Genomic DNA, 23,369 nt, shown 5'->3' with positions numbered 1-23,369 from the left:
AAACACTTACAAGTGATGATTAAAGACACTTGGGTAGTAGTGAATCGTCCTTCACAAAATCCACTTATTTTAATTTTTTGATGCCCCCAGAATTCATTATCTACAACTCCTTAAGATGAACATAGGAAATAAGGAGAGAAACTCTTCCAAATCATGACTTATGGAAAGAAGGCGGTATAATATTATGTACAATTGAGATGAAAGTGCTTGAATAGGAGTGTCTTCTGCATCTGTGCTGATAGCTTGGCTTAGAAATGACACAGCATAACATAAATAACACAGAAGAATTAATTGAGAAATAGTCAGTGAAAGTTGCATAGCACTTCATGAAAGGCTATAACGAAATCCCCTGAGTGACTCCATGGCAGAAAACCTAAGTGTGCCTCATTTCCACATTGAATACTGGGGAAGCTTCCTAAACACCCGCCCTTCCTTCAATAGATTATCTCATAGGAAAAAAGACATCAACCCTCCATAACCCTGAACATGAAATGAGAAATCTTACTAAAAACAGCTGCAGCTGGTTTTCAAGAGAAGAGGAGGTGATGATGTGGTAACAGATGCTCAGCTTCTCCCTTAGTGACAAAGCATATTGGTGACTTCAAGTAGGGCTGGCATCTCGGAGAAAGCAATTAGGTTCTTCATGAGTGATGGTGATAAAGAAACCAAAGTAATTAGGACAGATTAAAGCAAAGAAAGATAAATATCTTGCCCAAATAGAGGTCGAAGCTACCTGACCACAATTACTTTGGCAGGAAACAGAGCAGTGCATATGGTCATGGGCAGCGATGCCTTAATATCCCAAATGTATATTTCATGTGAAATGGTTATTAAAAGGCTTTGATTTAAGATGTCTTATGTAGTCACATCAAAAAAACATATTTGCTGAAAATATTTGCTGATGGTCTTTTAAAAAAGGGAAATGGTAAGTTTCAATACTATTATTTTTGGGAGGAACTTTTAAATTTTATACTTTAAAGACACAGATTCTAGGAGATAATAATTATGAATTTGAAATCTACTCTCTAATTTTATATGGGTATTATCTAGTTGGATTGTAAAAAGCTCTTTTTTTTTCAGACACGGTTGCTAATTTCTACATTTTTGCTAGGCTGCTATCATGATGTAGTGCGCTAGCATCCTGAATATTATTTGCTGGCAAGATACAGGAGCACCTGCAATAATACATAAAAATATTTAGTTTAGGCATTGCAACGAATAAATACACCTAAAAGAGTGGCTTAATTGTAGTCTTTTTTTTTTTTTTTTAGTTGTCTTAAAAACGAAAGTAAAGGTGAGAGTGATTCTATGGTTCTTTTTTTTTTTTCCTATAGTTCTAAGACCAGAAAATTGAGGAGTTAAATGAGAACTATATGAACTAGTGTCAGAGGCACAGATTAATAAACCAGCCTCCTTCAACAGGGATTAAATTTTCAGCTACAGTCTATCATGGCCAGCTCTAGGTTGATAAGAATATTCTTATTTGTCAGAGAATACCAGACACTTCTCTGATAGCATGTCCCTCTCTCCACCAGCATTCACACGGATGACTCTTTTTTATTTTAAGTTTTTATTTAAACTCCAGTTAGGACAGTGCTATATTAGTTTCAAGTGTACAATATAGTGATTCAACACTTCCATACAATGAGTGACTCTCTTTTTGATGGAGATGAAGATCCTAAAAGATACTTAGGTAATCCATGGAATTAGGAGTTACTGTTGAAACTACTTAGGAAAAATGGACTAATAATAGAGTGACAATTTTTACTACTCTTAACTCTTCTTGTTTCCTTCCTCTAACACACACAATTTAGATGTTTGGTCCCTTTGGGAGACTAAGACAATTTTGCTAGATTGAGAGGCACATCAACTTTAATCTGAGATTCAGGGAATGCTCATGTCCAAAGTCAATTCTATGAAACTGCACTGAATTTATATACATTTTAAAATTTCTCTAAATCCTCCGATCCTCATTTCCATCTCCTGCCAACATCATGACAATCCTTACAACAATAGAGGCTAAAGGGAAGATTTCTGATGCTATCTTTTGGAGAGCCTCCTTAGTTTTTCCTTTGAAGATTCACTATTCACAGCAGTCAAAAATAATTTAGGCATCATACACTAAATATTCCAGACGCATTTTTCTTATTTTTTTTTTTCCTTTTGCAGAGGGTGGGATTGAAGCCACATAACTGAAATAAGAAGGAACAAAAGAGAACAACAGTAATCGAAATGGCATGGACATTAAAAGGAGTCTTGAGAATCACTGTAACAAAGAATAGGGGTACATATGAAATATTTTCTTCCCCCACTATCTAATTCTGTTCAGCTAAATTTTAAAATATTCCTCAGCAAATGCAATCGCTGACAAACTAATTGTTACAATTTATATTTTCATCATGCTGCAGATGATGAAAAAACTAATCCTTAAATCCTTTAGTTTTTAGCCAATAGTTACACTATACATGACATAAGAAAAGTAATATACAATAAACACACCTAAAGCATGTTTTTTTTTTAAAGATTTTATTTATTTATTTGAGAGAGAGAGAGAATGAGAGAGAGCACATGAGAGGGGGGAGGGTCAGAGGGAGAAGCAGACTCCCCGCCGAGCAGGGAGCCCGATGCGGGACTCGATCCAGGGACTCCGGGATCATGACCTGAGCCGAAGGCAGTCGCTTAACCAACTGAGCCACCCAGGCACCCACCTAAAGCATGTTTAAGACCTAATTTTTTAATGTTTAATTTTGTTTCATTTACTAGAGGTACAAAAGTCGCTCTTACTCTCACCAGCAAACTATGAAATTTTTGAGAGCAATATGCTCAAACTAGCTCTTACTTTTTTTCCCCTCAAGCTTTTATGTAAGTTCTAGTTAGTTAACATACAGTGTCATATAAGTTTCAGTCTTATTGGCTGAGTGAAAATGCAGACTGCTTTATGTGATAGATATTTTCTGTATGTCAAATCGGCAGGTCTAAGCACAAGTATGATGAGTGTATTTATATGAGGAATCTAAAAAAAAAGAAAAAGAAAAAGAAAAGCAAACTCATAGGAAAAGAGATCAGGTTTGTGAATACCAGAGACAGAGGGTGAGGGGAGAGGAAAATGGAGGAAGATGATCAAAAGGTACAAACTTCCAGTTATAATAAGTACTAGGGATGTAATGTACAACATGAGGTCTATAGCTAACACAGCTGCTGTGTGATACATAGTTGTTTAGAGTAAATCCTATGAGTTCTCTTTACAAGGAGATTTTTTTACCTTTTTTCTTTTTCCTTTCTTTTCTTTCTATACCTATATGAGAAAGTGGCTGTTAGCTAAAGGTATCGTAGTATCCATTTCACAGTATATGTAAATCAAAACATCATGCTATATGTCTTCAACTTACATAGGGATGTATGTCAATTATTTCTCAACTGGGAATGCTGGGAGAAAATCTCCCTCACCATTTTTTTTTATTGGCAGAAATATATTAAAATAAAATAATTAATTTCCTAAGCTTTTCTGGGTTTTTCTGAGTAAAAGAATAACTGATAAAATTAGCTATTATTTTACAAATCTTAATAAAGACCTTGGTTACATTTCTCAGAAAATACAAAAGACTGGGTAAAAAAAAAAATCCTTTATAAGCCTTATAGTTTACAATCTTCTTTCAAAAATTGAAGGTAAACATATTCAAAATGTCCACCTAAAGATCATTAAAAATCGTCAATGCTTCTACTTCACTTTGTAATTTTTGGTGCATACTAAGGAGTTCAAAAAATTGAGTGACATTGCTTTACGAAGGCAACGTTTCTCAAAATAATCATTTATAAGAATGCAAAGTAGAAAAAGAATTAATGAGGGGCGCCTGGGTGGCTCAGTTGGTTAAGCGACTGCCTTTGGCTTAGGTCATGATCCTGGAGTCCCGGAATCGAGTCCCGCATCGGGCTCCCTGCTCGGCGGGGAGTCTGCTTCTCCCTCTGACCCTCCCCCCTCTCATGCTCTCTCTGTCTCATTCTCTCTCTCAAATAAATAAATAAAATCTTTAAAAAAAAAAAAGAAAAAGAATTAATGATAAATCTTGCTTTTATCAAAACTACAGCTAAGATCATGTAATAAAAATTATTCACTTAATTTAGTAATTAGTTATCATAATCTGCAATATATTTAATTGTATATCAGTAATACAGGGATTATAACTCATTCAGAAAAAAATAAAGTCAAAGTGCTATGGACTAACAGAAAAAATTAAGTTTAAATTTATACACATATTTTTCTTTGAGAGTTGCATGACTATATATTTGAGATGTCAATTTAATAACAAGGAAACATAATTATTTAAAATAATTTTAGCAGGCATGAAATAATTTTAGCAGGCATGAAAATAAAAATGTTTGAAGACCATTTTACTAGAGGACCAAAATATTGCTATATTCTTTTTCCCACACGCCCCCCTACACACACACACACACACACACACACACACACACTTTTCCATAATATCCCTGGGACTGTACTATTGCTTGTAGAAACTCCTAATTCCCATGGCAAACCTGAGGGGCAAGATACTGCGTTCTAACGGAAAGTGGAGATGCAAATATTGAATATACATCTTTATATTCAGGGATAAACATAAGAAAGAGCAAATAAAAAAGGTACACCACAGAGCTAATAAAAAAATGATAATATATCATAAGGAAAAAACAACATTGCCTGAGAACTCAGGAAAACCACGTATCTAAATTGAGATTATTTTGAGATAAACAAAAGAAATAAAAGCCACATGCTATATTCAAAGATGCATGATTGAATGTGAATGACTTTAATGAAACAAGAAAAAAAATTCCATAATGAGGAGAAAACTTAAGACAGATACAGTTTTACTTTTAAGCCAATACAGAACATTAACATAAATCTTACAGCCAAAAGAGAGCAGACTATAAATAACAAACATCAGGGGGGCGCCTGGGTGGCTCAGTCGTTAAGCGTCTGCCTTCAGCTCAGGTCATGATCCCAGGGTCCTGGGATCAAGTCCCACATTGGGCTCCCTGCTCAGCGGGAAGCCTGCTTCTCCCTCTCCCACTCCCCCTGCTTGTGTTCCCTCTCTCGCTGTATCTCTCTCTGTCAAATAAATAAAATCTTAAAAAAAAAAAGTAACAAACATCAGGAAACACGGGAAAGATATGGTATGAAATGAGAATATCCACACTATTATTTATTTGTATTTATGTATTCAGTCATACATTTAATAAATGTGGGAAAAGACATGAATTAAACACTAAAGATATTATACTGAGTAAAACAGAATGGATTCCTGAGTCTAAAATCTGAAGGAAGAGGTATACTATAATCAATTAACGAGACAGTAATGTTAATATTACAACTGTCATTAGTTTTGGACAAAAGCAGACTGTGGTAACCTGATGGAATAAAATATGGTGATTTAACCTGATTTAGAAAGTTTTTTTGTTTGTTTTTTTTTTTTAGCTTTCCCAGGACTGATGATAGAGGTGAGAACTGAAAATTTAATGAAGCAAAAACAAAAAGGGAAGGGACACAAAACTGGGAATAATAACACTTGCAAAATCCCATTGTGGTAACTGGATGGCATGTGTATAGGAGTAAAATAATTCAACATTAAAAATCTGATACAAAATTACTAAAAATAAAACAACTGAAAAATCAGAACTATTACAATGAAATATATCTAATACACATAATATCAATATCAATATTAAATGTATTATAGTATATGCATGATATTGTATGTATATATTATATGTGTTATATGCCTATACTTTATATATTTTTGTAAATTTTAATCGTTGTGTTTTTCGGACATGCCACATGTTACATTGCGACTGTACATTTAATTTGAAACATGCAACTTGCCTCCCCAAACGCACACTTTTTTGTTTTAAACCATAGTAATAGTAAATTGTGAAATACTCAGTTCTGGGTAGATCTCCTGGTTCTGAATTTTGTAATTATTTTCACTTGTTTTAAGGATTTTACTTTTCTTATTATACTTGTTAGTTTTTTTTTTTTTTTTTTAAGGATTTTATTTGTTTATTTGACAGAGAGAGAGACAGGGAGAGAGGGAACACAAGCAGGGGGAGTGGGAGAGAGAGAAGCAGGCTTCCCGCAGAGCAGGGAGCCCGATGCGGGGCTCGATGCAGGGCTAGATCCCAGGACCCTGGGATCATGACCTGAGCCAAAGACAGAGGCTTAACAACTGAGCCACCCAGGCGCCCTTTATTTGTGTTAGTTTTGATTCATCTTCTTGCCCATTTAAATTTTTAGTATTCCCAAGTCTGTATCATCTACAAATCCAATTAGAGTTCAGTGTGTTAGAAAAAAAAAAAAAAGTAATAATATCTACCAGCTTATTAATAGATGTGACTACATTCCAAGTGTATCACTAGAGTTTTACTTCATTATACCAGTAAAGGTCAGTGCATTAAAGCTTATCATATTTTTAAAAAGATAATACTACATGAAAGCTTGATAATCAAAGAAGTGTTCAGAAGAAAGTAGTATTCGAGTTGCATTTCCACATCTTGCAAAAAAAAAAAAAAATGGGATGGATTTATTTCATGCTAAGCATGAAAATTATCTCCAAAATGCTTCCTGTTTAGTAAATGGTAGTGAAGGTGACCATCTCTCCTCCCCTCTTTTTCAGCCAAGAATAATTAAACTTGAAAACAAAACTGAGAATAACTCAGTTGAGGGGCGCTTGGTGGCTCAGTCAGTTAAGGGAGTCTTGATTTCAGCTCAGTTCATGATCTTGGGGTTGTGAGATCAAGTCCTTCATCAAGCTTCACACTCAGCAGGGAGTCTTCTTGAGAGTCTCTCTCTTCCTTTCCCTCTTTCTGCCCCCCACCCCCACTGCTTGCACATTCTCTCTCTCTCTCTCTCTCTCTCTCAAAATAAATAAATATATAAATAAATAAATACTAAAAAAAGAGAGAATAACTCAGTTGGAAAATGGTCCAAACATAGTTTCTGTGTCCATCTGATTTTGGAGATAAAATTTGAGTTTTTCATTAAATAAAGTCTAATAGATAACGATGTATTTATAGCTTGGTCAACATTACATTTTAAAGAAAACTTTTGCCTCAGCTACTAAGAATCTCAAAGATACATGATGGTGGAAGTGAAGGCAGCTCCTCCATACTCCCTTATATCTTGAGGAGGTGCTTTTGAAATTCAGTGGTCTCGGCAGCTAACATGGAGAGAGATGCCTCCTGGAACAGATGAGCCCAGAAATGTGTGCTACCTGCTGTTTTCTTTCCCGTTTATGTCCAGTTGGGGGTAGGGCACATGTCAGTGTATTTAGCTCAGGCTTGACATCTGAGGTTTACAATTTCTTACTGTTCCAGTCTCATAATCCAGTTTGATAATGCTTACCAAGTATCATATATTATCCCGCCATTTCTGGGCTATATATTTTATTTCTTGCTGCATCACACACCTCTTTTCTGATTCAGTGTAGTAGGATTTGCTGCCGCCTTTGAAAAACTGGCATTGGGATCTTTCTCCTTCAAATGAGACCTCAGAGGATGAAAAGACTACAGAATTGATCTAGGGCTATAGCAGTTAGTGAAGTCCGTTCTAGACCGAAAATCCAAACCAGTGATCTTTCTATAATTCCCTTCGTAGTTCATGTAATTCTAATACTTTGTGTAATGCTAATTATTTCACTAGAATTACGTTTAAAGTTCTTCAGAAGGCTTTTTTTTTTAAAGCAAGGCAACTGTGTTCTAATAGTACTAATAATTACTTCATAAACTTTTATCTACTATTCGATCTTTTTAAACCTGCACCTGATTTAATAAAATTGAATAAATATTTATAAAATCTCAAAAAATCATTTTGCAATTAAGAGAGCTAGTAGGTTTGTATTATTGTTATTATTAACTAAATTCCTGTAAAAAAGCACATATTGACACAACTGGAGAAAATGTTAAGCTGAAATAATTTGATTTATTTTAAATAATTTAGATTCACTCTGCTTATGTGATACAGCTTGGATTTAGTAAACCTATCATCCACTGTAAATCATAGAAAATCATTTGAGAAATAAAATTTTTGTTTGTTTTAAATCAGCTAGTTTTAATTATGCCATAAAAAATAGTCACATGTGGGGTGACTTGGTGGCTCAGTCGTTTAAAGGTCTGACTTTCGATTTGGGCTTAGGTCATGATCTCAAGGTCATGGGATAGGGCCACACAGCAGCTCCAGCTTTGGCTCTGGGCTCAGTGGGGAGTCTGCTTGAGATTTTCTCCCTCTGCCCCTCCCTGGGGTTCTGTGTGTGCATGGGCATGTGTACTCCCTCATTCTCTCAAATAAATAAATCTTAAAAAAAATAGTCACATGTGCAAAATCAATGTAGGAAGTGGGATGACAGTGTTTTTTACCTGCATTCATTTTATTACATATGGTCTCTTCGGTGCAGTAGTACTTATAGGGGGGCTCTGTTAACTTATAGAATAAAAAAAAGGGAAGAAAAATTACAATCCAATTAATGATAACTAATTTTCCCATTGGGTCCTATTTATAACATTTATTCTCTTTTGTAGTATAGCACAAATTTGGAAAATACAAAAATTACTGAGCTGTTATTAATTACATTTTTTCCATTCTTCTGAACATTGTTGAAGGTAGCCTTATCCACCACCGTAAGGATGTTAAATACGTATCTAGAGTGCCCTCTTCACAATGAGGTGACACAGTGCTTTTTAGAATTTGCAAGTTTTTTTTTTTTAATGTTCATTTAGCCAACATATAGTACATCATTAGTTTTTGATGTAGTGTTCAACGATTCATTAGTTGCCTATAAAAAAAAGAGAATTTGTAAGGTGTTAGCTGTGAGATTCCAATGCAAGATTTACACTCAAGTTCCTCAGTCTGTTATCATAAATCGTAACCAAATAGGTCTCTGTAACTCTGAAAGTTACTGATCTCTTTTTGACAATATTAAAATCAATGAATATCTTAAAATTCTTCTTTCCACAAATGTTTACTAAGACCCTCCCTACAATGTTTCAAGCCTTATTCTAGGAATTAGGAATATAGGGAGGGTCTTAGTAAACATTTGTTTACAGAGAAGTTACATACCATTGAAGGAGACAGTTTATAATTCAGTAAGTATATATACCTACAAGAGAAATTGGAGCAGATGTTCAAGTGTTATACATAATGTAAATCAGGGTGATATGGTATAATGGCAATGTGGCTCCATTAGGTTGAGTGGTTAAAATAATGCCTGTCTGAGTGGGTAATACACATATCCCAAGTTAGAACTATTCATGGGAAGATCAAGTAGAAAGATATTCTAAGCAATTGCTCTAAAATAAGAACGTGCTCCATGCATCCAAGAAACCACACAAAAGACAATGTGACTGGAACATAAAAGCAAGAGAAAGAGAATTACAGGGTGAGATAATCTTTCAGGCCTTGTGAAGAAGGCAGATGATGTAGAGCTGTTTTAATTGAAACAAGTTTAGAGTTTATCTCAGGTGTCAATGGAAAATACTGTGAAGAGTTTTATGCAATCATGTGGAGAATAGTTTGCAGGGGTAAAATGTGAGAGCAGAGGGATCACATAGAAGGTCAATTAATTAATCCAAGAAGAAGTTATGGTGGTTAGCACAATGATAGTACGTAGCTAGTGCAAAGCGGAGACATTAGTCATTAAGGTAGATTTTTTATACAGGGAAAACTAAGAGTTACTGATGTACTGGGGTAAGGGAAGTTAGTACACAAAGACAATTCCTCAACTTTTTATTGAGCAACTGATTGGAAACAATGATCTTTATCAACCTGGGCAAGGTTGAAAGAGAGTAAGATAGGAGTGTCGAGAACAGGAATGAAGACATTTTGACATGTTAAATTTGAGATCACTGTAAGAAGTCTACATGAGCCTGTTGAATAAGTCTGGGGTTCAGAGAATTCAGATATAAAATTAGGAATTACCAACAAACAGTCCATGTTCATAGGCCAGTGAAATGATGAAACTGGTGTTGAAGAGAGTAGGCATTACCTCTTGAAAAAAGGAGAGGAGAGAGTCCAGAGTGTAAGTGAAGAGACTCATCTGGTTAAGTGCAGGGATATTTTATCCATGGTAGCGAGATAGAAGGCAGAGAATGCACGTGCCATGTGCATTTGCTCTTGATGAAATCAGTCCATTTAGACTGGTTCTGTTTTCTCAATGAAGCATGAGCCAAGGCTATTAGCTGAGAACAAAGGAAGAATAGATAAAAGAAAATTAAAAAGGCTATAGAAAATGAGCAAGAGATTTGGGGTGGTAGGACATTTTTTTAAAGATGTAAAATACAGTCAGATTTCTGAGTTAAGTATAAAATGATCATTTGAAATCTGTAGTCTTGAATTTAAGGTGAGACAAATCAGTTCTGATGTGTGCAGTCATGGAGAAGGCAGACAATTGAGTTTAATTAGGTATCAGGTAAAACAGATGTAGAAGGGGAAAGGGAGTTAAAAGTGTTTGCAGGGGTGCCTGGGTGGCTCAGTTGGTTAAGCGACTGCCTTCGGCTCAGGTCATGATCCCAGAGTCCTGGGATCGAGCCCCGCGTCGGGCTCCCTGCTCTGCGGGGAGCCTGCTTCTCCCTCTCCCACTCCCCCTGCTTGTGTTCCCTCTCTTGCTGTGTCTCTCTCTGTCAAATAAATAAATAAAATCTTAAAAAAAAAAAAAAGTGTTTGCAGGGGTGTTGTTATAATTATGGAGCATTGACTCCAAGTTGAACGGGAAATAAAATGAAGACATAGGTTGAAGGAAAAGTAGTTCATAGAAAAAAATCAATTGGAATTTTCAACAAGGTCAGAATGTTGGTAAAAAAAAGAAATTGAATTAGAATGATAGGAAACATGTTCAGAGAGTGGTTTTTCATTTTGTTTCATTTTGTTTTTTTTACTTATCTTTGAGTCCTAATTTAAGTAGTGATTAAAGAAAAACAAAAAGAAAGCAATACATTCATTTGAGGTAGCGTTGTCAGGATACAACTGAGTTTCTGTTATAAAGAGGTAGATGGCCTTGCAGATATAGTTTGAAAATTTGAGGAAATTTGCTGATTATAAATTTTATCAGTCAAAATATATCATAGGATGTTTTTGGAGGTTGTATAAGCATAAGGAATTATGCCAGATTAATACATATGCATGATGGCAAGTGGACCTGGAGACATGGGTTTCCAGTGGTGTATAAGGTATAGGAGGTGTCTATGAAGTATAGATTTTTAATCGAAGGGAAGGCAGCAAATCATTTTAATATGGATGGTGTGGGGCCTCTAAGCAATTTTCATTTCAGTCCTGGGGGAGTGGTATCACAGGTGATGAGTGTGACTGAGGGTCTGCTCAAAAGGTGGCTTCTTTAGGTGACAAGTTCTACTGAGGCCTTTTTATCCAATAACTTAGCTTTGTGGCACCCAGCACTCCTCCACTAGGAGCTAAGAAACTTCCTCTTTTTTTTTTTTTTAATTTTATTTATTTATTTTGAGAGAGAGAATGAGAGACAGAGAGCATGAGAGGGAGGAGGGTCAAAGGGAGAAGCAGACCCCCTGCTGAGCAGGGAGCCCGATGCAGGACTCGATCCCGGGACTCCAGGATCATGACCTGAGCCGAAGGCAGTCGCTTAACCAACTGAGCCACCCAGGCGCCCGAAACTTCCTCTTTTTTAAAGTGGCAGAATGCTGTAGTGGCTGGACTGGGACGGGCCTAGATGATGCTTCTCCTCTGCACAGCAATGCTGTGAAGAGAAAGATATATACAAATATGATTTAACATGGTTTAATATTTGTCTACGGGTATCTTCAGCCATAGTTAGTTTCTAACTTATAACAGTAGATCTCAGATCTTTTTCACTGTGCAAAAGAATTAAGATGTAATGTGTATACATACTTACACATTTAAATAGATACATATATATTTATTATACATAAATATATTTATTTACAAATCAAAAAATGCACACTGGCCCTACACTATGCATTTACACATATACAAAAATAGATACTATAAAAGCAAATTTAAATTATGTATAGGTAAATTCTAATAGTTTCCTCTCCACAAAGAGCGTGCTTGTGTAAGCTTTTTGGAACATGGCCACCCCATTTTGGAAACCACTCAAAATATAGACAGTTTAAGAAACTCCTTATCAGAATTATGTTAAATTAATTCAGAATTATAGTCAAATATTTTAATATATAAAAATATGTAAGGATATATTTCATTTTTGTGAAAAATCATAGGCAGTCTATAGTTCACAAAAGAGGTAAGAATGAAACTATCCAATATAATCTTTTTTTTTCAAGAGATGAAGCTTATTTTCAGCTTCGTGAAACCTGATTTCGGGATTTACTGTTTAGTACAAGATATTTTTATTTCTTTGTCCTTGACTGCTTTCAGAGTTAATACGTATGCATTTACATGTTTTCTAATGCTCTAAACTTTATGTCTAAACATAAATCCAGGATGTGTGCCAGCATTCGTGCAATTTGATTCTTCTGAGTCTTCATATGCACTCTCCCTCTTTATCCCCATTGTCCCTCCTTGATTTGAAACCCAGTCATTTCATATTTGATTTGCTTCAATAACTTTCTTTTCTATCTACTCATACTGTCTTTCACCTTTGACCCAATCTGTGACCCATTACCACATTTCTTTTCTAAATTTAGTTCTTGTACTTTGTAACTGTCATGATTCCTAAGGTGCGGCGGATACTTATTACATTGGATTCTAATCTCTCAGCAAAACATTTATAGTACTAAACACTTTTAAAAAAATCACCTGGTTTTCTATTATCAACTGAAATTTATCCTCCCTTCTATACAAACATAAAAACTTTACTCCAAAAGTTTCAACTTTTTATTGTACCTTACACAGTTCACTTTATTTCTTATTCTGTTTTGTTTTATTTTTTTAATATAAATTCAATTAATTAACATATAGTCTATTATTTGTTTCAGGAGTACAGGTCTCTGATTCATCAGTCTTATATAATACCCAGTGATCATTACAACACCTACCTACCCCAAAGTCCATCACCCAGTTACCCCATCCCTCCATCCCCCTCCCCTCCAGCAACCCTCAGTTTGTTTCCTTTGATTAAGAGTCTCTTATGGTTTTTCTCCCTCTCTGGTTTCATCCTGTTTCATTTTTTCCGCTCTTCCTCTATGATCCTGTGCCTTGTTTCTTAAATTCCACATATCAGTGAGATCATATGATAATTGTCTTTCTCTGATCGACGTATTTCACTTAGCATAATATCCACTAGTTCCATCCACATCGTTGCAAATGGCAAGATTTCATTTTTGATGTGTGTGTGTGTGTGTGTGTGTGTGTGTGTGTGTGTAAACACCATTTGTTGAAGAAACTTTCTTTTTTTCCATTGGATAGTCTTTCCTGCTTTATCAAAGTTAGTTAACCAGAGAGTTGAAGGTCCATTTCTGGGTTCTCTATTCTGTTCCATTGATCTATATGTCTGTTTTTGTGCCAGTACCATACTGTCTTGATGATTATAGCTTTGTAATAGAGCTTGAAGTCCGGAATTGTGATACCACCAGTTTTGGTTTTCTTTTTCAACAGTCCTGTGGCTATTCGGGGTCTTTTCTGGTTCCATACAAATTTTAGGATTATTTGTTCTGGTTCTGTGAAAAAAGTTGTTGGTATTTTGATAGGGATTGCATTGAATGTCTAGATTGCTCTAGGTAACATAGACATTTTCACAATATTTGTTTTTCCAATCCATGAACATGGAACGTTTTTCCATTTCTTTGTGTCTTCCTCAATTTTTTTCATGAGTGTTTTATAATTTTCTGAGTGTAGATCCATTCTGTGTTTTGTTTGATCTTGTCTATTCAGGTTTCTCCTTTTAAGAATCAGTCTGTATAGTATGGTAAAAAAAGTATATATCTCTCCGAATTCTTTTTTAAGAGAACAGTGTACTTATTAGTGAGAAATTAGCTTAACTGAAAGGAGAACCATGAGTATGCTCAAAGACACAAATATGGACTCTAAAACCATACCTAGTGGAGAATGGATCCTGGAAAATGGAAGCATTTGTGTTTGAATTAGAATATGCAAACTTAGAAGTTAGACATGGGCTTGAGCTGAGATGTTCAGCATAATAAAAATGAGAATTCCAATATCTCTAAAAAATCCAGGAGAGAGACATAGAATTTTTTAGCAAGGTTGCCACTGTATAAGAAATACATAAGGGGCGCCTGGGTGGCTCAGTTGGTTAAGCGACTGCCTTCGGCTCAGGTCATGATCCTGGAGTCCCTGGATCGAGTCCTGCATCGGGCTCCCTGCTCGGCAGGGAGCCTGCTTCTCCCTCTGACCCTCCCCACTCTCATGTGCTCTCTCTCTCATTCTCTCTCTGTCAAATAAATAAATAAATAAAATCTTAAAAAAAAAACATTAAAAAAAAGAAATACATAAGAAGAAATCTACATAGGGGTATTGGATATTGGAAAATATATAGATATGTCCAAGGAGATTTTGTATTAATTTATTTTGTAGAAATGTATAATATAAATTTTTCCTCTGCATACACACTTCAGTAAAATTTACATTAACCAATTAATTTTTTTTAGTTGCTCTTTTAAGAAGAATCAGAGAGGGACTGATATTTAGTCTTGGAGTGATAGGAACAAAATGGCATGCATAGCTTCAGAAAATAGAAGATGAAATGTTAGCTGGTATCTTAGACACAAAAGTCCTGCAAAGGACATCTAGGTGCCATCTCTTTAAAATATCCTTCCTTAATGTTTACATCTTACAATGCTCCCCCCTAAGTCTAGCTTTCCTGTATGAATTACTGTTTTAGCAAATATTTTATAACACTTGTTATGTACTACCATATGTAATACTCAATTATTCTATTTTATAGACCTAATTTTCACAAGAAATTTGAAGATGAGAAAATATAATCTGAATGTTCTCTAGACCTTTAAAAATCTGGAGTTTTGACATAATCAACTCTTTGTGATTGTTTTATCATTAGTATTAAGTCATTTACAATATATAGCTTCTTCATACATTAAATAGTAAAAATATCAAATATTAAGATCATTATTTTATGCTTATTCTTTCTAAGTAAAAATGGTAGGAGAGTGTTTACTGTACAGGCAGGAAATATTGCCAGAAAACTAGAATCTTGCATTATTTGTCTTCATTTTGTATTTTATGTTTTTCTTTTAAGCTATTTTATAAACTATCAGTAGCACTAAAGATCTCTAAACATGGGTCCTGAGGATAATTTGGTATGGTCAGATGGATAAATGCTAGCATAACTGTTTGGGACATCCAATAGGGTTCAGAGTTTTGGTAGTATTCCCCTATCCCCTAAGTCTCCTATGTCAGAAAATGTCATCACAATTAAACAAAGAAAAATCATGGTCCAAATCCTGGCCACAAATAGTAATGCTGTGAGTAAAACTTCCTAGTCAACTTTTTGTGTATTGTTCAAATTGCTTGTCTTTATTTAGTTCACCTTTCCTTCCATCTCTTCTAAAAGTTAAGTAGTGATTTTTTTTTGAAGTAGTGAATTTTTTTACTGATATTAAAAATGTGCTGCATTGGTGCAGAGGGATGGGCTAAATGGATGATGGATATTAAGGACAGCACTTGTGTTGGGCACTGGGTGTTATGTGTAAGTGATGAATCACTAAGTTCAACTCCTGAAACTAATATTACACTTTACATTAACTAGAATTTAAATAAACACTTGAAACATTAATTTTTAATTATTTTTTAATGATTTTATTTTACTTTTATTTTTTGAGAGAGAAAGTGAGGGAGAGGGGCAGAGGCAGAGGGAGAGAAAGAATCTTAAGCAGGCTCCACACTCAGTGTGGAGCTTGATCTCACAACCCTAAGATCTTGACCTGAGTCAGACACTTAACCGACTGAGCCACCCAGGCACCCCCAAAAATTTTTTGAAAAAAATGTGCTGCATGGGAAAACCTGATTATTTCCAGGTTATTATAATTGTATTAAGGACAGGAATTCTAGACCTTTCATTGCTACTAATATTAGTGATTTTTATTTTCCAGTACCTAATTGTATGAAAGAATAGAGCAAAATTATATAGAATGATCCATTAAATATTGTTGAATGGCATAAATTGTCATAGCACCACAAATGAACCATTGACTAGAATGTGCAGTAGTACCACATGGTAGCTCACTATTCACTAGTGGATGTATGAAAGTCTGCAATCAACCTAAGCAAGGACTTAAGGCATAATATATTGAAGTGAAATCCTTGAAAGTAGAATTAAAATGCCAAGAAAAATATATATTGATTATAATGAGCCACATTAATTTTAATCAATTTATCCCAACATTTGCTGAACTCTCTCAAGCAGTTAAGTGGTTCTTATATTTTACAGATAAACTTCAAACCCATTTTTTGCCTGATTTACCACAAAATTGGTTTGGTTGAACACTTGGATCATATTTGTTGTTGTAAATGTATGGCTTTGCTAATCAAAATCTTAAAGATTCTTGTTGATATAATAATATTATTTCAAATGTATTTCCTCAAATCATCAAAAAAGTAAGAGACAGTAAAAGAATACTAAGCACTGCCATTTTTTTCTTATTTTTGAATTCATTGAATTATGATAGAGAGGATTACAGAGGTAGCATCCAGTGTCTAAGAAAGCCAGATGGAACCTAAACTGTCTACCCCTGAATCTATATCTACTGTCTACCCCTGAATGGATGGCTATATTCCATTATTTGATTTTACTTTCTTCCTTTCCCCAAGTTGCTCCATAATTACAGTTCCCAGGAATGATCTTAGAATGGATGAGAATTATTCTTAAATATATTGCTGATATAAACTGGTAGTTGTTTTTTTTTTCTTTTTTGCATTTAGAGAGGACATATTTTAAAATAAAACATTAATGATTTTATAATTAAACTAAATTATACAGCAATTATTTGAAAGTCACAATTTGCTTTCGAAGAGAAACTGATCATATTCCTAGAGACTGGTGACATATCATGCATCTAAAAATTGTCCAGTAAATTAATAATGAAGAGTACGCAGATAACAGCAATCGATGAGCACATTCACCAGTATTTACTGACTATAAAAATATTTGTATTATTTTCAAGTCTTCTTCCATAGCTAATAAAATGACATAATCAATACAAAGCTTTTGAATTACTGAACCAATTACTTTCTGATGGTGTTTTTATGATTTTGATGGGAAGAGTTATTTAACTCTTCTGACAAATTTCTTTATAAATTGTGTACATACATGTGAAACACAATACCTATGTGTGTGGCTGTGTGCTTATGTCTATCTTTCTATCTATCCACCTGTTTATCAAATCAACAATGACTCTTTCAGAAAGCAAGACAAAATGGGTTGAATAAGATGTTTTCCTCACTGGCATAACTGTTCCACCATTATAAAAACAATGAGAAAATTTGTGAGTTTTTTAAGGAAGACAAACTTAAATATTTTGGAATGCTTCCTATTCACTGGTCCTGAAATAAATTGCAAAACTATGAAATTGCTCTACATCTCAATATAAAATAAAAGTCTTCCACGCAACTGATGTGAAACACTGCTGATTTTGGTTGTACTATTTTTACAAATAGGCTGGAAACAACCTCTGGATACTGAAGATTGATCTGTATGGATTAACCTTGACAGCAGATAGTAGCGGAGCCACCCATCATATACACCGTCCAACATTTTGCAATGGGAAGGCTGCCTGAGGCAGCATATTAAAAAGACTGCAGCGCGGCTTAATACTTTGAACTGTTAACGGTTCCAATGACTTTGCCACAGTTGCTTACTTCCTCCTAATCAATGCTTTTAATATTAGATGATTATGCTGTTTCCGGTACTGCATACTTTATGGCCATGTACCGCTATATTATATACTATAAGCATTAACACTTGAAAATATTTATGTTGTGGATTTTAAGTTTGCGGTGAGAAATTACCTCAAGTTATTTTATCCTCATTGCTTTGTGAACTAGTTAAATGTACAGTGGCTCACCTTTTCTTCAATAAACAGCCAGTCTACTGTATCCTTATTAGTTTAATTCTACACATCCAAACTCCTTAGCAAAAGTGGCCGCCCGTGATCCTTCAATTTTGGGATAAAATGCAAAGTATCTTCTATAAGAACTCTATCCTACAACTGTCCTTGCAATGCGTGCTCATTGGCATTTTTGAGCTTATGGCTTCAGTCTTCTATGTATGTCTTTCCAAATATCTAGGACTTCCTTTCTTTTATTATTCACTGTGAAAAACATTGCAGTCTTCTCCAAACATTTGTACACAAGTCATATTAATCAACTAATTAAATGAAAAGTTTGTTTCTTAAAAATTTACTAAGTATATAGTACAGTTTTAGGCATTAAGGGAGACAATAAATAAAACTAAAATAACCCCCTAATCTAAATTTACTATACTGGCCTCACAAGGTTTAGCTCTACAATATATTTTCTTGATATTTCTAAATTCTTGTCTATACTTTGGATTATTTACATATATACATTAGAACATGTCTTCTTTCTCTACAATTTTTTGTTCTTTCCTTGATGTCTCCAAGTTTAAAACTAATCTGAAGTATTCCTTACCTTTATTCAGTCAGTGGCTGAATTCTAGTCTACCTTAATAAGGCTTTTCAGTTCCACTCTCTTGTGTAGCGTGCCACCGCACAAATTCATGCCCTCATTATCTCCCATAAGTAGGCAATAGTAGATGTCTCCTAAAGCGTTTCCTTGCCCTTACCCTCTTCTTGCTATAATCAATTCTAAAAATAATCTAGCATGCATTTCTTGAGTCCAAGTCACTACCCAGACCCCACACAAGCTTGTGACAGAAAGTGTTTTGATTAAATAGACTTTAATTTCCAATGTAAACACGATCAATTTGCACCGATTCCATCAATGACGGGCACATTAGTGTGTATGTTAACGCCACAAGTACCTGACCGCCCCCATTGCCTACACGGTTCCTGTCCTAGACTACCTGCGTTGATTCTTATTAGCTAGCTCCTATTTTTCTGCCCTTTTTACCTCTTGCTCTTCTGGGACTCTAGTACATGCATGCTAGACCATTTTATATAATTCCACAGGTCAATGAGGCTGCGTTTATTGTTTTCACTTTGTTCTCTCTCTACTTCTGTTTGGATACCTTCTATTGCTGTGTTCTCATTTTCACTAATCGCTTCTGCATTTCATCTGTCGTTCTCAATTTAGTGGAAAAAAAAAAATATATATATATATGGCCTCCAAGTTCTCAAAGTTCTATTTGTTTCTTGTTAAAATGTCTTCCATTTCATTCCTCATTATCTTTACTGTTCATCACAAATTTTTGTGTATTTTTTTTAAAGTCCTCATTTACTGACTGTGCTTTCTCCGACTCCACACGGCCCACTCCTCCCATATTTATTGCGCGGCTCTGACTCTTCCACCCTCCTCTGGTTCCAATGGCAGCCACGGAGCATGCTGGGAGATGTAGTTCCCAATAGGGTAAGACTTGAGACCCTCGATGTTTACTCTGCAACCAGAATTTGCTTTCTAGAATACAGAGAGTAGTTGTCACCGAAAATTCTTTATTGAGTCCCTGTTGCCTTCAAGGAAAACTCCAAAACACTCATTACATTTCACGATCTGTCTATGCTTGCCTCTCCAACCTCCTCTGTACTATACCAAATGTTTGGCAAAAATATTGTATTTTCTTACCCTTTATCTGTTAAAACCCAAATCAAACAAACAGAGACTCATTAAGTGAGCTTTTGAGAAAAATACAATGGAGTAGATATATATCTTCAGTGGTCATTTTGTATCCAGGGCTTATTTTTATGGTGTTCTTAAAATTATTATAATTACGTCCTCACGCAGTGACTTAGTCATACAGAGAAAGCAGGTTTTCAAAAACGCTTCTTCATTTGAATCACAGAATTTTAACAGAATTCACTAGCCCCTGCCCCAGAGGTTCTGAATTAGTCTCTGCAAGAGGGCTTAGGTGTCTTTATTTTATTTATTTATTTATTTATTTATTTATTTATTTATTTATTTATTTATTTAAGAGAGAGAGAGAGAATGAGAGACAGAAAGCAGGAGAGGGAGGAGGGTCAGAGGGAGAAGCAGATCCCCCGCCGAGCAGGGAGCCCGATGCGGGACTCGATCCTGGGACTCCAGGATCATGACCTGAGCCGAAGGCAGTCGCCTAACCAACTGAGCCACCCAGGCGCCCCCGGTGTCTTTATTTTAATTGCTCCATAAGTAATAATGAAACAGAGCCACGGTTGCAAATCACTGCTCTGAAAGGCAAAAGATTGTATTCCTGTATTTCTACTGTTTAATATAATGCCAAAACGTCAGTTGGCAGTCAGGAAATCTTGGTTGAAGTTATAAAAAATACAGCTTTTCTGAATTTTACATATATAATTTAGTTAAAATTTTCTTAAATTATATTTGTGTATAAATGTATTTGTTCTGACGTACTATCATTTATTTTAAGAGGGGATCTGATCTGAAGTGGACCAATCAAGAATGCTTATGCATTTGTGATGCTTAAATTGGTGTCAATGAATTTATTTTTATCCATAATATACTCACACACAAAATAATTACATATTCTGTTCTCTCAAATTCTTTCATTCTGTATAAGGGACTGATATTTTCATCAGTCTTATATCTCTTTATAAGCAATCACTTAGACTGAGATATTTTTCAAATATAAGATATTGTAACAAAACTGTGGGAACTTTATACTATGTTTGGCTTTGTTAAATGCACATTAGCTAATCTAACATGACCAAGCTGACACTAGATAATGAACCAAGAATTCTAGAATGAAAAAAAGATTCTCATATTTAAAAGAAAAAAACCACCATCATTATTCAAATTAAAAGGTAGATGTAAACCTCACTGTGCTTTTGCAATCTCTATTTTAGTCTAGTGATTAGTGATGTAGACATATAATCTTATCTGATATTCATTTTTATTTTGATTTTATTTTGGCAGACTTGCAAACCCTTCAACCAAAGATTTAGTCACAAAGAAAACAGAACTTAAGAACTAGTCATCCGACATCAAAGTATTAGGCAAGCTGTGCTGGGTCTGCTTTGATAATAATGCATTTTCAGAAATTCAAAAGCTTCACGAATACTATATTTTAGAGATAAGCATGTGGTCTACACTGGGTTTGGGTGACCTTATTTTAGAAAGGTGCCCTTGCTTTACTTTCAAATAGGAAAATTCAGCTGTATTATGTTGCATTCTTTGCCCTAGCAGAAATAAATTTAATAATTTGAATGAGGCTGTTCTTGTCTATCGGTGCTGGTTAAGTCTTTATTTTTCAGACTAAATTATTTCCTTCTTATTCATTCACTTTTTCAATGATCACCTGTTAAGTACCTATTATGTGTACATTGTTAGAGGTTATTTGAAATACTCATAGTGTGGATGATGACCCTTGCCCTCCAGAAGATTTAGGGTAGTGATAGAGAGCAACATTACAAAAATAACCACAGAAAGTTAATAGACAATAAAATCAGCACACATTTATTCTAGTCTCTTCAAAGCTACCAATTATATATTAAGCATAGGTGAGTAGTTTGAACCTTCTGGCTCTCAGTTTTCCCACATGTTATATGAAAATAAGTTAGATGAAATTTTCAGCAACCATTCAGGTACAGCTACAAAGCATGCTCTTAAATGGCTTCATAATTGTGCTCTCAGATATGAATCACTTGATCATTATTTCCTCAGTCATAAAATGAGAAGACAGTGCAGACCTTTCCTACCCTAGTTAGATACAATCCTAAAGCATGCTGTGACCACAGTGGGATGATTTGTTGTGGAAGGGAAGACACCATGCAAGCCTTTTCTCCAAGGACTGCATTTAAGATATCTAGACATGCCTAGTTTTTATTTTGAACAAAATATGAAAAGAGGTACTGATTTTAATTCTGTAGCCATCACATAAAGTCTTTAGTTAGAAAATGATTCTGAAAATTAATTTTTGCTCTATAATCTTGTCTATTCTATTCATAAACAAAAAGACAAAAGATAGCTAATGAGAATTACCATGTATGAAGTCTTTGTTATGATAGTTTGGGAATCTATTTTTTTTTGATACACTAATTGATAACATACTCATCTATCAACCATCATTTAAAATACTGTATACCCAAGAACTTCTCAACTTTATGTTACAGTCATGCCAATATTTAATCTAGGGTTTCTAAACCTGTATCTTTTTTCAGTAGATACCTTCCTGGGAATTCTCAGCCCAAACAATTATAAACACCTTAGATTAGTCATTTGTATCCACAGATTATGACTGGTTGGTAATTCTTGCCGATGAGTAAAAAATAAAATATCATCCTTGAGGATGGTTTCTGTAATTACTGGCAAAAGGTTTGCTCTCTGGAGCCATCCATAACTACTGGTCTTAGTGTAAAGTTCCTTAAATTTGTTCAGGTTACAATGGTTCCATTAAGTGAGAGGAGTAGAATTTTATCTGTCCATCTGACATAATTTAGGGATGACTTAAACGAAGAAGTCTGGTCTCCAAAATTGTAAAGATGTTCAGAAGAATTGGTATTTCAATACATACAGACCAGTGCAGATACACTGTGCATACACACACACACACACTTTATTGTCCCAAGTCAATTACAGTGCTTGGGCCTTTTTCATCTGGATACATTCTATGGTAGCTCATCAAAGCTACTCCCAGAAATGCCAATCTTCTCCCCCTACTCCACACACCTATTTTGCAGGTAATTCCCAAAAGGTAGGATATCAGACACATCCTAAGTTGTGCTCCAATGAGTTGTACTTTGGACAATTCCCTCTCCTTGCATGCAGGTGGAATCTGTGATTTGGTTTTAGCCTGTAAAGTATAAAAAAGGTGAAGATATTTTTCAAATGTACTTTATAATAATCAGTTGATTTTAATTTGTTCAAAAGGGAGAATATTCTGTGTGGGCCTCACCTCATCAGATTAAAGCCCTTAACAGAGGAACTGGTCTCTCTCTAAGATTGATCCCTCTGCTGGAGTTGAAGAAGCAACTAGCCTTGATTACAAAATAGCTATGTAACGAGCCATAAGATAGGACAGGGCAAGCAGACTAGAACATAAGGACATATGGCTGACAGAGCCAGAAAGAAAAAAGGAACCTCAGGAAATTCTGTCAACAACCTGCAGGAGGAAGTGGGAAGTGGATCATTTTACATCCAAGCCTCTGGTGAGCCCTCAACCTCAACTGACATCCAGATTACAGCCCAGGGAGACTCTGAAACAGAAAACCCAGCCAAGGCATACTAACTCAAGATGCACAGAAACTATGAGGCCATAAATGTGTACTGTATTAAG

This window comes from Mirounga leonina, unplaced genomic scaffold, assembly GCF_011800145.1.
Source record: "Mirounga leonina isolate KUSES-001 unplaced genomic scaffold, KU_Mleo_1.0 Mir_176, whole genome shotgun sequence".
NCBI lineage: Eukaryota > Metazoa > Chordata > Mammalia > Carnivora > Phocidae > Mirounga > Mirounga leonina.
The sequence above is the reverse complement of the archived record's forward strand: the minus strand, read 5'-3'. Positions refer to the sequence as shown.